Raw genomic sequence first — 16,615 nt, 5'->3', positions numbered from 1 at the left:
CTGTATCTGAATACGTATGCCTAAACCAATATCTTTGGTGCTGTAGTGTATACACTTACTACAATCCACTTTGTCTGGGCGTCCTTCACTTCTGCTGTGACCATGTGCTTGTCACACAGCTCGGCCACCTTACTCACAGCGGCTGAGTATGCGCAGGCGTTCTCCAAACCTTCCAACCACTGCTAAAAAAAAATTATTTCCATGTTATTAATATGATGTCGATGTCACCCTTTCTATTCAATGATCTGAAATTATATTCTCATATAATTAAACCAAGATATTCAACGAGCTATGAAAAAACTAATTATATTCTCATATAATTACACTAAGATATTCAACGAGCTATGAAATAAAAGTAGAAAACATTGATGAAAATTATTCGCTCACATTCCCACAACGTTAGGCTGAAACGGAAGTAGACACAGAGTTAGGACCACTGAGAAAATCCTGTTGGTCATCAACAAAAATTACCGACAGAAGATATTCTTCGAAGTGGAGAAATGAGAAATAAACATTAAAAACAAGACGTATTAAAGTCTGATGCCCATTATTTTCATACCGTCTGTCTTTTCCCGCTTAAGGGAATTAGTGACGGATGACGGACACGTATGGTGCTGCCATGGTTTTGTTGTCCTGTGAATCTGTGCGTCGTAGTGTTGGACGCCTTCGATTGAAGTTCCTCATAATGAGAAATGAGAAAGAACAAGCTTTAAGTAGAATGAGATTTTCACTCTGCAGCGGAGTGTGCGCTGATATGAAACTTCCTGGCAGATTAAAACTGTGTGCCCGACCGAGACTGGAACTCGGGACCTTTGCCTTTCGCGGGCAAGTGCTCTACCAACTGAGCTACCGAAGCACGAGGTACTGGCAGAAGTAAAGCTGTGAGTACCGGGCGTGAGTCGTGCTTCGGTAGCTCAGTTGGTAGAGCAATTGCCCGCGAAAGGCAAAGGTCCCGAGTTCGAGTCTCGGTCGGGCGCACAGTTTTAATCTGCCAGGAAGTTTCAAGCTTTAAGTACTTTAATGAAATTTTTATGTATCTAAGATCGCGTTCAAACTGTTTTTTATTGATCGGTATCCACAAGTAAGGTAGTCATCTTCAGATCTTTAAAAACTTTTTTGGTTGTACGTCATGTTATTACGCATGTAATGTTGACATTTTAATGAAGAGTATATTGCACGTTCAGTACAGACGTGCCAGAAATAACATTACGAACAGGCCTGTCACAAGTTATTGGACGGCTTGCAGCTCGATAACAGAGTTAGAAGCAAGAACCTGAGAAAAGATTGAGGGCACTATTTCCGAACTTTCCTGTAAATGTTCACTTTCATCTCCACGTCGTCTGGATAACAGTGCCATAACTGTCCAAATGGTTCAAATAGCTCTGAGCAATATTCGACTTAACTTCGGAGGTCATCAGTCCCCTAGAACTTAGAACTAATTAAACCTAACTAACCTAAGGACATCACACACATCCATGCCCGAGGCAGGATTCGAACCTGCGACCGTAGCGGTCGCTCGGTTCCAGACTGTAGCTCCTAGAACCGCACGGCCACTCCGGCCGGCGCCATAACTGTCATCGCACAAATGTTAGGCTTAATTTCCTGTGAACAGGTTAAACAAGGTCTACGATCTGTAGTGATTGCGTCATACGAGTATTCGGTGATGTTAAATTTTTCATTTTTAATGTATTTTATGGTTTTGTAATGTACTTTATGTTAACCAGGGGCCCTAGAAACGACGGAGAGGCTCCGTCACCGCCGCAGCCGCAGTGGTCCACAACCCCATGACGAATACCACAGTCCACTTCACCCCTCCGCCGCCCCACACGGAACCACTGTTTCAGCGTTATTGTGCGGTTCGGCCCTGTGGACCCCCAGGGAACGTCTCACACTAGACGAGTGTAACCCCAATGAGAACTTGTTTGGGCAGCAATCGCCGACATAGTGTAACGGTGGCGGAATAAGGGGAACCAGCCCGCATTCGCCAAGGCAGATGGAAAACCGCATAAAAACCATCCACATACTGGCTGGCTCACCGGACCTCGACCCAACTCCGCCGGGCGGATTCGTGCTGGGGACCAGGCGCTCCTTCCCAATCCGGAAAGCCGTGCGTTAGACCACAAGGCTAACCGGTCGAATAATTTTATGGCTTTATAGATAATATCATGTATTCTTGATTTTCAAATGGTGTACTGAAATGTCCATTAAAACTAAGGTCGCCTTGTATGTGTTTTGTAGTGTGGTAATATGTTGGTAAAGATCAGTGGTAAACTTCTTGTTATGTGCTCTTGAATCCGTTGAAAGTCGCCGTGTTTGTTTGCACGTTCGTTCGCCAATCTCCCCGCGTGTCTCCATCTCCACGTCGAAGTAGTGTAGCTGAAACTTTCTACAGTAATTATAATAATTAGAAAGAGTAATTTTCACCTTCGAGTCTCACTTAAATATTTTTCGGAGACGAGTACTCGTTTATCTCTTCCTTCAGTACAACTATTGTTCTTACTATCGAGTTGTAATATGTAATATTCACAATTATAAGTTAATTTCGTCTTTACCAGAGCAAGAAGAAAATTGGTGTCTTTAACATTACATCCAGGAAACGGGGATAGTAAAAGTCAGAGAGAATCCAATGATAGGGTAATGTCTTTGGTTCATACACACAGCGCAGTAATTGACACAGTTATTTCCGTAATAGACTATGATACTGCAGACTGTGATCAGCTGAGTCGCAGACAATCTTTGCTAGACGATAGTGATAATTTAGAAGTGAATAAAAAGTGAGTACAGCAGATTTCAGCAGGAGACAAGTGCTCGCTCTGCTCCTTCTCTACAACCTCCACCTACCAGATGCTGATGGGCCAACATCGTGTAGGAATTTTCATAGTTCTTTTCAATGACGAGAAATTGTAACGAAAGTGTTACAAAAATTTCAGTCGATGACATACGAAAATCTCCTAGTGATAATCAGCATGGAAAAACATCTTTCAAACTGACAATAGGCATACTCTTCAAATCACTTCATCTCTATCCTGTAACTATCGTGGACGTACATAATGTCTACTGTTTTAAAGAAAAAGGCGTTCTTGCCGATATCAGTTTTGTAATTGAGGTGTGTGTTTTTGTTGAGCTCTTCAGTCCAAAGATTGGTTTGATGTACGCTACTCTGTCCTGTGCAAACCTCTTCATCTCCGAGTAACTACTGCAACCTACATCTTTCTGAATCTGCATACTACATTCATCTCTTGGTCTCCCTCTACGATTTTTAGCAGCCACGCTGCCTTCCAGTACTAAATTGGTGAGTTATGGAAACTATAAATATTATAACGAGCTGCATTAAAAATAATGTTCATTTCAAGAGAAAGATTTAACATATCTTCTGAGTCTGCAAATAAAATGCTATACGAATTTTGCGTTCGTTTCTCTGCATAATAAGTTGGTGTAATTGAAAATGTTCAAAGGAGCATAACTCTCAAACGCTTTTTAGAGATGAGAACAGTAGTTCGACATCCTTTGTTCGTCAGCTACAAAGCTTACTGGAGCTAGACGCCGGCGGAATGCGGAACATTGCATGAAAAATTATACTTTTTCCCGTTGCAGCTTCTCGTTTCACCACGGGAAGGTAACTCACATTTTTCCAAAAAGGAATTCGTAATTAAATACATTAAATCGCGCAAAAAAATAAGCCTCATAAAAGTTGCAGGCAATTACACGCAAAATAACAAGGTTCTTTTAAAAAATAATAACTGCGTAATTTCTCTGTCGAGTGGCGAGCAACAAGAAGTGCGGCTGGGAGGGTCGATGACGTAGCGGGAAACAGCGGAGCAGCGACGGAGATGCTGCTCTGTTTTGCAGCCCAGCTACTTAGCTGTTCCGCGATAATGCGCCAGGAAGCGCGGTCAGCTTTTATAACGGGCCCCGGAAGGACAGCGGCGCAGCTCCACCATTTAAACCTCCCAACAAAAACTTTTAATTGGCAGAAAAGCCAGTGCGCGAGCGCGCTCTGTCGGCATATTTGCATTAAGAGGGCGCGAAAATTTCGAATGAAAATCTCCCAAAATAACCACTCATACGGGTTGTCGCGGAATGGTTTCCGGCAAGCTTCCGAGACTTCTTCGTGTTACTCTAAACGGCACAAATTAGTCTACTATCTATGACATTTTACCTATGAATAAACTGTGCAATAAAAGTTACTGCGCTGTGAATAGCTACAAATGTGGCACTCGGCCAAAACTGAACGCACAAATCAGGAGGATTTTTTCTGGAAAAAGTATGTGTCACACAAAAATCTACTTAACAGCTATGCTTATGCTTATAAGCACAATTGAAAGAGCTTATCACAGGTCATTAATACATTGTTAATGGTAAGTCAGTCCCTAATGAGAAGGAGACTGAATGAGAATAGATTGGAGGTAGAATTGCAATGTTAAATGAAGTGAATAGTTAACAGGACAGAGACTCGAGAGTTTCTCTGATGAACTGGCAATATGTTTACAAAACGACAGCACTTTTGCAAGCCGTTTGTCTGTAGTAAGGCATTCGATTTACTCCATTACTGATTTCCATTTGCTGGCTGTTTGAAACGGTACTGAAATGAAGTACTCATAATGTTGCATATTTGAAAAATCAGTTGTTCCGTTATAGTCTGTAATCTGGGCTAATGTGCTTCCCCAATTATTTCAAAATAGCTGCAAGCCGAACCGCCGGACGTGATGACGAGCGGTTCTAGGCGCTACAATATGGAACCGCGCGACCGCTACGGTCGCGTGTTCGAATCCTGCCTGGGGCATGGATGCGTGTAATGTCCTTAGGTTAATCAGGTTTAAGTAGTTGTAAGTTCTAGGAGACTGATGGCCTCAGAAGTTAAGTCCCGTAGTGCTCAGAGCCATTTGAACCATTTACAAGCCGAAACAGATAACGAACTGAACTGAATATCATACTACAGACAATCGCCAGGCGAAAATTTTGTCTTTTTTTAATATAATACTACTGTGGAGCAACAATATTGCAAATAGGGGCAATGAGGGTTCATTTTGGATACCATCCCTGTATCGTTTATAACGCGACAGTGACAACTGGTAACAATTTTTGATGGTCTTCTATAAAAGGATTACTGATTCATTATTATTGCTGGCAGAATATATACTTTCGTAAGTAGAATAACTGGCGCTCGTGGAATTTACTTCTCAGCCCCTTACGACTGCCCAGCCTACAGCACACCGCTATTTTTTTCTTTTCTTTTTTCTTTTTAATCCTCGTCGCTGCTTACTTGTTTACTCGTTACTAATGATCAACACGACTTTGTAATATAAAGTACACATTTCTTAAGTTCCTTGTTGTTAAACGGATATATATATATCATCTTGAAGACTGACTGACAACGCTACTATTTGAAACGCGATTCTAGCCAAGAGTTAACCACTGCCTGATCGAAACCGGTTACAAAATTATGTAGTGTTCATGTGCTTGTTTAATAAAAAACGAAATCTAAACAACAACGAAATAGAAATATAAAAGATTATTTTTGTATGGTAAAAATCAAAACATGGAAAAGCAAGCAGTCTAAAGCCACATTGTTGGCAACAATTATGCCACCGCTTTTCCATAGCACCACTGTTGATCAGTGTAAAGAGATAACAAATGAAGCAACAAAGCAGAGTATACTCTTCACATCTGCGTCGCCTCACTTGACATAAGATGAGTGGGTCCATCTAATAACCATAAACAAGGACCAAATGTCTCCGTAGTGAGGAGAAGCAGTTCGTTTTGAACTGTTGCCCAATATGGTCCAGAATGAATCTCCACATGATTTCCTTTCATACATCTCCACATCTTCCCATTCTGTCAGTGACCACTAATCCTTTCCCTTCTTCTTTCCGACCTACTTCTTTCCCTTCTCCTTGTTATTGTTCTCCTTCCCTCTCCTCCTTCGCCCGCCATCTTCCCCTATCCTTATGCTGTATTTTATACTTTTCACCTACCACAATGTAATATCTTTTTCCTCTGCGAAACATCACCACCTCCTTAAATTCGAAGGGGAGCATCACTCCAGCAAGCTGTGTTGTACTTCATTTACAAATAAAATATTTTAAACACAGCTTGCCGGAATAATGTCCTCCTTGAAACAAGTTAGTAGGTGTCGCAATGGCTATACCAAAGAGGGATGTTGACGAATCAGAAAGCAACTCACGTATACGAATTCTCTTTATTGTTTAAGATTCACATTTTTAGATACTGCCAGTGTTGGCTGGCGAGAGCGTCCAAGTACACCAATACGGCCTCTCCAACTGGTTGTTTTCATAGTGGCGACCTCGTCAGCGGTACAGACTACCCAGCAACGCCACTGCAACATCAGGTCTCTGGTGACGTTTCGAGTAACCAGCCCACGAGCCAGCTGACTGTAGCGTCCACGGCTGCTACAGAGAAAATGTGTGGGCAGGCTCTGTCATCTCTCAGTGACATAGGGCTACGGAGACTTCATTGCGATCCCTGGAAATGCGAAGGTGGCTCGATACCGGTGATGGAGGCTCGAGGTGCCGACAGAGTGTAGGGCTTCCAAGTACGTGGTTGGTCAGTAGTGGTCGTGGGTTTAGGGTCTGGCTAAGGTGATGGCAGCCACATCTTACTAACGGCGTTCTCTGACAAAGAGTGAGCGTCATGTCATACTCACGCCTATTAGATGACAACTGACTGGCCCTATGGGGGTTTAAATACTGGTCGAAAGACTGATCTTATGGAAAAAGTGTCTCTGTCCCATTCATTTGTATAGTCTAACTTTATTGCTAGTAAGAAAACTTCCTAAAGGGTAGACAGTAGCCGGAGGCGTGGTCATTGCCCTGAAGTAGTAGACTGAAACATAGAAGCAGCCACGTTGCGGAGTGTGCTTGTGTCAGCGTGGGTTATTGGATCGTGGTGGTCACTGCCGGGAACTCAGCGCTCAGCTACCGGCATTACTTGGTTCATTCCACTCTTCTCTGCTCGAACCCAATTAGCCCCTTAACTGCTGTTTGGAAAAGGCTGCAACACAGTACTGAAATGCGTATATACTGTGTAGTCCAAAAAAATGTATCCACTGTTTAAAAGTCCATAATTGGCAAACTAATTGACGGAGTTGTCTCATCTTTCGTAGTGTAATAGTTTGTTGTTCCGGTAATCGCCCCACAAGCGTTGTATTGCATTGTTGTTTTGTCAGATGACAATCGCCAGATAGTCAGTGTTTTGTTCGTAGTTGCTCCTAGTTACTCGAGTAAACATGGCTGGCGCAAGGCTTTCATTCGATGAAAGGAAGGTCCGCATCTCGTGGTCGTGCGGTAGCGTTCTCGCTTCCCACGCTCGGGTTCCCGGGTTCGATTCCCGGCGGGGTCAGGGATTTTCTCTGCCTCGTGATGGCTGGGTGTTGTGTGATGTCCATAGGTTAGTTAGATTTAAGTAGTTCTAAGTTCTAGGGGACTGATGACCATAGATGTTTAGTCCCATAGTGCTCAGAGCCATTCGATGAAAGGAAGACAGTTTTGAAGTGGTATTTTAAGTACGAAAACATTAATGAGGTTCAACGGCAATGGTGATATGAGTATCAAACAGAGCCATCGACACGTTTAACGATTCGTCGCATTCGAGACAAATTTGAAGCCGAAGGCTGTGTTAAAGATGTACACAAACAACGATCTGGACGACCTGTAACAGTAACAAATCCAACTAACTCCCGTCGTGTGTTACAACAATTCACTCGCTCACCACATAAGTCTGTGAGACAGTGTGGTCCTGAAACTGGAGTGAGTCGCTCAATTGTTCGGCAAATTTTGAAGTCAGAAAAGTGGAAGTGCTACATCCCACGATTGCTACACGCGGTGAACGACGACGACCCATGTCGTAGAATGGAGTACTGCGAGTGGTTTATTAACACGGTGCGCAACGACGAGGAGTTTTCAGAGATGATTGTGTGGTCTGATGAGGCACAGTTCTAACTCAATGGTACAGTAAATCGCCACAGTTGCATCTAGTGGGCCGCCGAAAACCCAAAACCGTGATTTTGCAAGGAGTAAATGTGAGGTGTGGGATGTCTTACCGGGGCTTGATTGGGCCATTCTTCTTTGACGGCAGAGTTACCGGTGAGGTGTACCTTCAGAAGCTTCGGACATCCATTTTACCTGCCATCGGAGACTGTTATGGAGACGGAAGAGTTTACTTTCAACAAGATGGTGCCCCAGCCCACTACCAAAATCGTGTTAGGGCGTATCTCGACCAGGAAGATGGATAGGCCGTAGAGGTGCTGTGGAGTATCCACCACGTTCCCTAGAACTAACTGCACTGGACTTTTACCTGTGGGAACACTAAAGGACGTCGTTTATCGACAAAAGCCACGCACATTGGATGAACTTCGAGAATCCATCGTACATTCATCTGCAAATATCCAACTGAACACTTTGCAGTCCGTAGTTCGTGTTGCAGTTCGGTGACATCGTTTTTGTATGGATGTTAGTGGTGACCATTTCGAACACTTACAGTAATATATTGAAGTTGGACTTTAAGCTACACTTTCACCAAAAATGAGACAACTCCGTCAATTAGTTTGCAAGTTATGGACTTTTAAACAGTGGATACATTTTTTGAACCCCTCTGGATATTTACACTTGAATTCCGTGAGCACTTCTGGAGGTAAACTTCACTTATCTTTACACTGCTTAAACTTTCTTTGCCGTTTCAGTGGGTCTTCGCATACAGAGAATTTTGGGTCTTGATTTGCAATATCCTAAACATTTTTTTGCAGCTAGCATCCGATCTAGGGAACGGGTCTAAAGTAGTTTTCAGGTAGGTCAGGTTTTCAGTGTGTAGGATCTCAAAGGGTAGGTTGGCTACGTAAATTAATATGTGGACAATAACTAGGGTGGTGGCAGCTAGCCAGAAGGTTGGTTTCTAAATATCGCCTTGGGCGCCATCGATCAACAACCCTTGTTCCTCTAGCAGTATGCTCTGAGTGGCACTATTATGTCTTTCTTCACGACTAGTGCAATATAAATGATGACCAATAGGTTTGCCAAGGAGAACGATCGATGCAGTCTTACGCTTTGGAATATTTGGGCTTTGTTTTTGATTACCTCCTCAGGTGTCGTCGATTATGAAGTGCACGCAGGGATCTCACATGACTTGGAGATGGTGCTCATTCTTTTTCTGGGGCATATGGTGACTGGAATGGTTCGGCACTGCAGTAATTCCTACGTGGATAGCACGGAATTGGTCTGTCTGACAGGTGTCATTATTAATATTTAGTGTTCCTGCACTTTGCAGGCGTCTCGAGGCTACTGGGTAAGTATGGAGGGGGTAACACTCGAATATGCAATCCCTACAAGTTAACAGTACCTCTATTTCAGTTTTCAGCCAGAGCCCTGTTTTGTACTAGTAACGGTGGCTTTGTGATAGTACAGTGACAGGAGTTCTTCCCAGACTGCAGCTAGTAATGCCAGCAATGTTGGGAATTCTTCTTGAATCCTGCAGAACCCTTCTAAGAAATGATTTGCGTATAGGAGTAGTAGCGTGAAACGATAACACAGAGCATGCAACAGTAATTCCTGTAGTTTGGTAGCTCCTAAAGTGCGTCGGTATACTATCCACGAGGATACGAAGGAGCTTCGCAATCATTAGCTGGATTTCAACATGATACAAATGGTCCCTAAGTATGCCTAAGTTGTCGTTGGTGGTATATTCTGACGCATGAATGAGCAACATCAGTGTGGCAGCGAAGGATTGTAGCTCTGTAATGCTATTTACTATGACCTATTGAAGGCTAGTGGCCACGTGGAGCATACGTCGATGGTTCCCTAGTTGTCTTCTACAGCCATTTGTACCTGCTGTAATTCTTTACTAATTTGTTTTTCAAGTCCCCAGTGTCGGCTGTACCGAAAACTGTTTTCTGTAGTCTATTATCTGTGTGTAATTAGCCCCATTTTCGTAAGACTTGGAAATAATTCCAAAGTTTTGGGTAATTGCCTGTGTAAAGCCGTAAGAGCTAATTGTAGTAAATGGTACTTCCATTGTGTGTAGTTGAACATTGTTTGATTTCTCATCACAAGCTGCAATTTGCAAAGATACTCAAAACTGCTGATTTTCGTTTTCCGTTGCCTGTATATCACAACTCATCAGCATGGTCCACTGACGTGTGATGGTTTCTTCCATTCTACAAAAACATAGCAGGCTTTCTGTGACGAGGCATCCAATGCTCTTTTTCCTTTCGTCCTGGTGCTGTGGTAGTGCTTCGTCTTGTCCTAGGTTGCAACCGGACTACATCCTAAAGGAAGAGTTGGTTTATTATCCCCATTCGTGACATAACTCCATACTGATGAGTAGGAATAACTGTAGGTGTATTCTGTTTCACATACCTGATCTTGCCCATTTTCTCTTTTCTTTCCTTTATTTTCAGATAGGCAGCACTTCTTAGATCCCTTTAATTGTACGAAACTGGATGAATATGGCGTATCAGCACCACTGTGTTGAAAATTGAGGGTAAAAGGTGATGTCATTTCTTCTGCCTAGCAGGGACGTCACTTTCGTGAAATATACGAAATATACTTTTTGGTTCTCTATTCCAGCACTTGCGGGTTGACTAGTATTACTCAGTGCCCTACATGTTGCTTCCGTAATGTTGCTTTTTTATAATGGAAACAGTGATGCCGCTAGAAGGCCTTTGTGTTCCTCTTTTAAACTTGCCACCAAATACCTTTTAACCTTTAGGAAAAGTTTCGAACTGATGATACTTGTATATCTGAAGGGGTTTGCATAGCTCAAGAGGAGTTAGCATCTTTTGAACGAAACAACGGCTCATACGGGAATAAGTCTGTACTCCCATTGACTTTTGAATTATACGGTATTTCTACGTAAGGTCTTAGAGTTTCCGAGTCGTTATGGTGACGACTGGCACTTTTTTGCTACTGACCTTTGGACTCTCAAATTTCGTCCATTTTCCTAAACGTGTAGCACCGTAGTCCTGAGTTTCTCAATACATGATATTCGAACACAACTGCTTTACTACATCTGACATAAAATTTGTGCTTTGCCCTGTTATCACCCTCTCAGATGTTCCAAATTGCAGTGTTGACTGATTAACCATTGCTTGTGGCAGCTTTTATGCCTGCTGGTTACTGCGTAACGGCTGCATTCTGGTGTTTGAGGAGATGGTCTGAGCATCTCCTTACCAAGTATCTGAAATGGTAATATCTGTAATGTAATCTTTCCAAAGTGGCGTCCCACTCTTTGTGTCCATGGGCTAAAACGTGTACATAACGTTCCACATTTTGGTTACGTCTCTTCCGTCAGTAGTTTTGAGCTACTTATCATTCTGTGGCTCAACAGCCACTGTGTACAACTAAAATTGAATGATGAGCCTCCCTTAACACAAAAAAATGGTTCAAATGGCTCTGAGCACTATGGGACTTAACATCTGAGGTCATCAGTCCCCTAGAACTTAGATCTACTTAAACCTAACTAACCTAAGGACATCACACACATCCATGCCCGAGGCAGGATTCGAACCTGCGACCGTAGCGGTCGCGCGGTTCCAGACTGTAGCGCCTAGAACCGCTCGGCCACCCCGGCCGGCTCCTTAACACATTCTTTCATAATCTTGCTGGTACCTCTACGTGCAAACCAAATCTTGTTTTTCTTTTTTTATAAAGCGTACTGTCTGCACTGCTGAATCATGCTTACTTTGCAAAGTGCTGTCAGTCTGGGTCCGCAGCGTGAACCTCTTGCCATGCCTAAATTTTGCAACGAAGTACAACTGAATTCTGTGTGATTTACCTGGTCGGTGTTCAACTTGAAAACCAGATTCTCATAGTCTTAATTCCCATGTAATTGAATAACTTGTCAGACCTTAAAGACTCATTAGGTATTTCAATGCCCCATAATAAGTTATTAACTCGAAGCATCGTCTGTATGAATAGCAGTTGAAATAAGTGGCTCCATAGATTCGTTTTATCATTTTCTTTCCTGTAGTCAAGTAATTTTTTTCATCTTAGTGTACTTGGTATTCGATGTTGCTTCCACCTTCTTCCTGGCTGGTGATGGTACAAAGAACATTTGGTAATGTGGGAAAATGAGAACTGGACCAGTGATCAATACATCATTTAGTGTGTATCGTACGGTTGATACATTGCAATTTTTCTCCCATCTTTAATAATGTTGTGAGGGATTTTGCAACTTTAGTAAATTTCAGATGTTTTTTGTACAGAAATTAGCGAGATGGAGAAATATCTTTAATTATTTTCTTTTAGCCGCTTTTTGGAATTTTCTCAAGGAGTAAACCATCTGTATTTAAGCCATCGTGGCTGATAATGCGGCCCAAGTAACGGACTTACTGTAACACAAAATTACACTTTTTTCAGACTGAGTGTTAGTCGTGTAGCATGTGCAACAAATGTAATAGCTGGGATGGCTTCCTATGGATCATTGTTTTTCTACCGAATATGGATGGGGACGCAGCTGAAGAAAGCAGTTCATGGATACAAATGGCCTTTATTGTTTATTATTTACATTCCTTTATTATTTTACGCTACTACTCTTGAGTCCTGGCGAGTGCGACAGATTCACTAATCTTTTCCGTCATGTTGATCTCACAGAAGCAGAAAGCAGTTCATGGATACAAATGGCCTTTATTGTTTATTATGTACATTCCTTTATTATTTTATGCTACTACTCTCGAGCCCTGGCGAGTGCGACAGATTCACTAATCTTTTATCGTCATGTTGATCTCACAGCCGTGGCTCCGTCAGTGGTTATGCCTATGCAGCAGTACTGCTGCAGCATCCGGTCCCTGGTGATATTTTCAGTAACCAGCCCAGGAGGAGGCAGGCGAGTGGTCTGCAACTGCTATAGAAAATATGACTGTGCAGATTGTCTCGGGTCCCAGTGGCACCAAGTTGGCTTGGCCATAGTGCGAGACCCGGAACATGTTAGAGACTGCTTGCTGGCGATGCACACTCAGGGTGGAAGCGGAGTGCAGGGCTGCCAAGTGCATGAGTGGTCAGACTGTGTCCATGGTTCAAGGCCCAGTGACGGTGGTGACAGCTGCGCCATAGACACGGCGTTGTCTGGCACAGAGTGTTGATCATAATATATTGCCCCCCCCCTCCAGCTGGTCGATGGTGACTGCCACGCCCCTGGAAAAGGGGGGGGGGGGAGAGGGGCGTACGAGTACTGATTGGAATACCGGCCATGTGAATTCCGCCTTGTAATCTAATTCTCCCGAAAAGATACAAGCTTCCCATATCATTGTCTGTAGCTGACGACATGGTCGTTTCCCTTTGCGAGTAGGTTGAGACACGAAAGTGGATGGACAGAGGAGGGTGCTTGTGTCATTGTACGTAGTTAAGTAGCAGTGGTCGGTATCCAGAACTCGGCGCTGTGCTAAGGACTCTGCTTGGTTCACCACTCAGAACTGGGCTGTTGCGAAATCCATGCCCTGCTCACACGCCCCATCTGCTGTATCGAATATACGCCGGACATATGCCCATTTCAGAAAATATTGTTGTTGGTTTCTGGCCTGTGGTCGCAACCGGAGATGGCGCTCTGAGACCGTATCCGAGTGGCGCCACGAGCGGCGCGTTGATTGTACGCCGCCAGCCACAAGCGCGGCCCAATGAGCAACCTCTGCGCCACCGCAAATCGGGTGGACTTCCGCGTTGTGATAGGCGGCTGCAACAGGCAGCGACGCTGGCGTACGGCAGTTCTAGCGCGAAGTCCCAGGACTGCTGTTCGTAGTAACAGTTCGTAGTGATCAACCTGCGAGACAGTCTACGAGTCGTCCATAGTCTTTGCATAGGAACAAGCATTTACTCCCCAGTGATTGACAGTGAACCATCCTCGACAGACATAGTCTTGTTGACACTGCTTTCAGTAACTCACGCCTTGAAAGGCCACTAATTAGTTGTTTCCGTCAACAAACACATCCAACGAGATGTTCTACAACTTTAGTTAAGTATCGACGCGCAATGGAGTATATATTTATGTGTCACTAGTTTATTTCCACTGTCACAGTTCATCTGTCCGCCTTGGAGCAGCTAAACCTTATACAACGTGAGTGAGCAGTTCTATGTAGATGACCCGTACACGTCAATTGTTCATTTAGATATGTAAGTCCATTTTGGGTGCTTGGTGAGATGTGTGTGACGCATTTCCTGAAAATTATTTCGAGCATTCTCTGAAGATTATTTCTAGCAATTAGTTCACAGCCCACTCGAATAGTAATCGGTTATGAAAACACACTTGATCCCTTAGCAACAAATAATCCTGAGCTAATAACGAGCATCAAAACGCATATAGGGATTAGTAAACACAGGGTTGTCGTAGCGAGACTGAATATTTTAACTCTCAAATCGTCCAAAAATAAACGAAAAATATACTTATTCAAAAAATCAGATAAAAATTCACTTCAAGGCTTCCTGAGAGACGATCTCCATTCCTTCCAACTTAAAGACGTACCGGTAAGGGTAGACGAGATGTGGCTCGAATTCAGAGAAATAGTATTTACAGAAATTGCGAGATTTATACCAAATAAATTCACAAACGACGGAGCTGATACCCCTTGGAACACAAAACAGTTTGCAGAAACAACAAAAAATGCATGGCAAATTAAAACTAACACAAACTCTTCAAGATTGGCGATCTTTTACAGAAGCTCGGAATTAAGTGCGCGCTTCAATGCGAGATGCTTGTAATAGTTTCCATAACGAAACTTCGTCTCGAAACCTCGCAGAAAATCCTAAGAGATTCTGGCCGCATGTAAAGTATGCTAGCAGTAAGAGAGCATCAATGCATTATCTGCGAGATAGCAATGGATAAACTATCGATGACAGTGATGCTAAAGCAGAGTGACTAAACACAGCTTTCAGAAATTCCTTCACCAAAGAAGACGACAAAATATTCCAGAATTAGAATCAAGAACAAGTGTCAACATTAGTAACATAGAACCAGATATCCTCGGAGTAGTGAAGTAACTTAAATCACTTAATAAAAGCAAGTCTTCAGGTCCAGGTCGTATACCAATCAGGTTCCTTTCAAAGTACGCTGATGCAATAGCTCTGTAAACAATCATACACAACAGCTCGCTCAACGAAAGATCCGTATCCAAAGACTGAAAATTTGCACAGGTCACACCAATATTCAAGAAAGGCAGAAGGAGTAATCCACTAAATTACAGGCCCATATCATTAATGCCGATTAGCAACAGGATTTTGGTACTTATATTGTTTTCGAACATTATTAATTACCTCGAATAGAACGGTGTATCGACACACAATCAACACTGATTTAGAAAACATTGTTATTGTGAAACACAACTAGCTCTTCACACACACGAATGCTATTGTCAAGGGATTTCAAAATAATTCCATATTTGCAGATTTCCAGAAGGCTTTTGACATTGTACCTCACAAGCGGCTTGTAGGCAGATTGCGTGTTTATGGAGTATCGCCTCAGTTATGTGACGGGATTCGTGCTTTCCTGTCAGAGAGATCGTAGTTCGTAATAATTGACCGAAAGTCATCTAGTAAAATAGAAATGATTTCAGGCGTTCCCCAATTAGAGTTATCGGCCCTCTGCTGTTCCTTATCTATACAAACGATTTAAGAGACAATCTCAGCAGCCGTCTAACGTTGTTTGCAGATTATGATGTCCTTATCACAAGGTCAACTAAATCGTGTATCTTGCGAGTGATGTAGCATCTATCTAGGTCAGACAATTCGCACAGTTTCAGACCGTTGTACTGTGCACAAAAGACATATTAAACAAGGGAAGCTTGATAAGTCGGCCATAGCTGAGCATTGTCTGGAAAAAGGACACAAAATACAGTTTGAGATCACGAAAGACTGGTTCATTCGTCGGTACTCTGGGATTTCTTTATAAAAGTGGCGGCTGAGATTAGAATGATCAGCAACAGTCTTAACAGACACCGGGGTACACACTGAGTAGGGCGTAGGGCCGGGCTTTAGATGTCGAAGTGAAGCAACAACGGGCGCTTACGCTTTTAGGGAGGCGGGAGCGGTGGTTTCAAACGTGGCGCCGGCCCCTCGCGTCATCTGACGTCACTCGGTCCCAAGGTGGGTAGAAACTGCTACGGTGCCGAAACTGCTACGAGCAGGCCAACTCACATTCCGCGGAACGCACAGTTTCGACCCTCTCTGGTTGGTGCCCTCTGCCGTAATCGTGGCTATATAAGCGGAAAAGCGTCCTACCGCAGCGCACCGATACCTCTGTCCAGCCACTTGCCCCCCGTTTCCAGTACCTAGAGCATTTAACCCCTCAGATTAAAATACTCCCATTAAAGTACGCGACATCAAACTCATACTACACTCCAAGCGCAACACCGCCCCTGGTCACGACTGTGTCACCTCCTGCAGCCTCAAGGAATCCCCCCATGTCCTTCCTGGCTGTCCTTACTGCCTTGTATAACGTCATCCTCTCCAGCGACTTTTACCCCGACCCATGGAAGACATCTTGCGCTCTGCTGTCCTAAACCCAACAAACCCCCCCTCTGACAACCCTTCCTATCGTCCCGTCTGCCTCACCTCTGTGTTCAATAAGGTCTTCGAGTCCATACTCTCCTGGTGTATTCATCACCACCTCAACTAGCACC

The 16,615-nt window shown here is 43.5% G+C and overlaps 1 non-coding gene across 1 annotated transcript; it reads left to right on the top strand.

Annotated features, from left to right (window-relative positions):
* The first annotated feature begins 903 nt into the window (after positions 1–903).
* Trnas-cga (transfer RNA serine (anticodon CGA)) lies at positions 904–978 on the top strand. Its single transcript has one exon. It is a non-coding gene; the product is annotated as a tRNA-Ser (tRNA).
* The last annotated feature ends 15,637 nt before the right edge of the window (positions 979–16,615 follow it).

The sequence above is a fragment of the Schistocerca serialis genome, chromosome 8 (assembly GCF_023864345.2).
Source record: "Schistocerca serialis cubense isolate TAMUIC-IGC-003099 chromosome 8, iqSchSeri2.2, whole genome shotgun sequence".
In the NCBI taxonomy this organism is placed as follows: domain Eukaryota; kingdom Metazoa; phylum Arthropoda; class Insecta; order Orthoptera; family Acrididae; genus Schistocerca; species Schistocerca serialis.
Note: the sequence above shows the minus strand (reverse complement) of the source record. Positions and strands in the feature narration are given on the sequence as shown.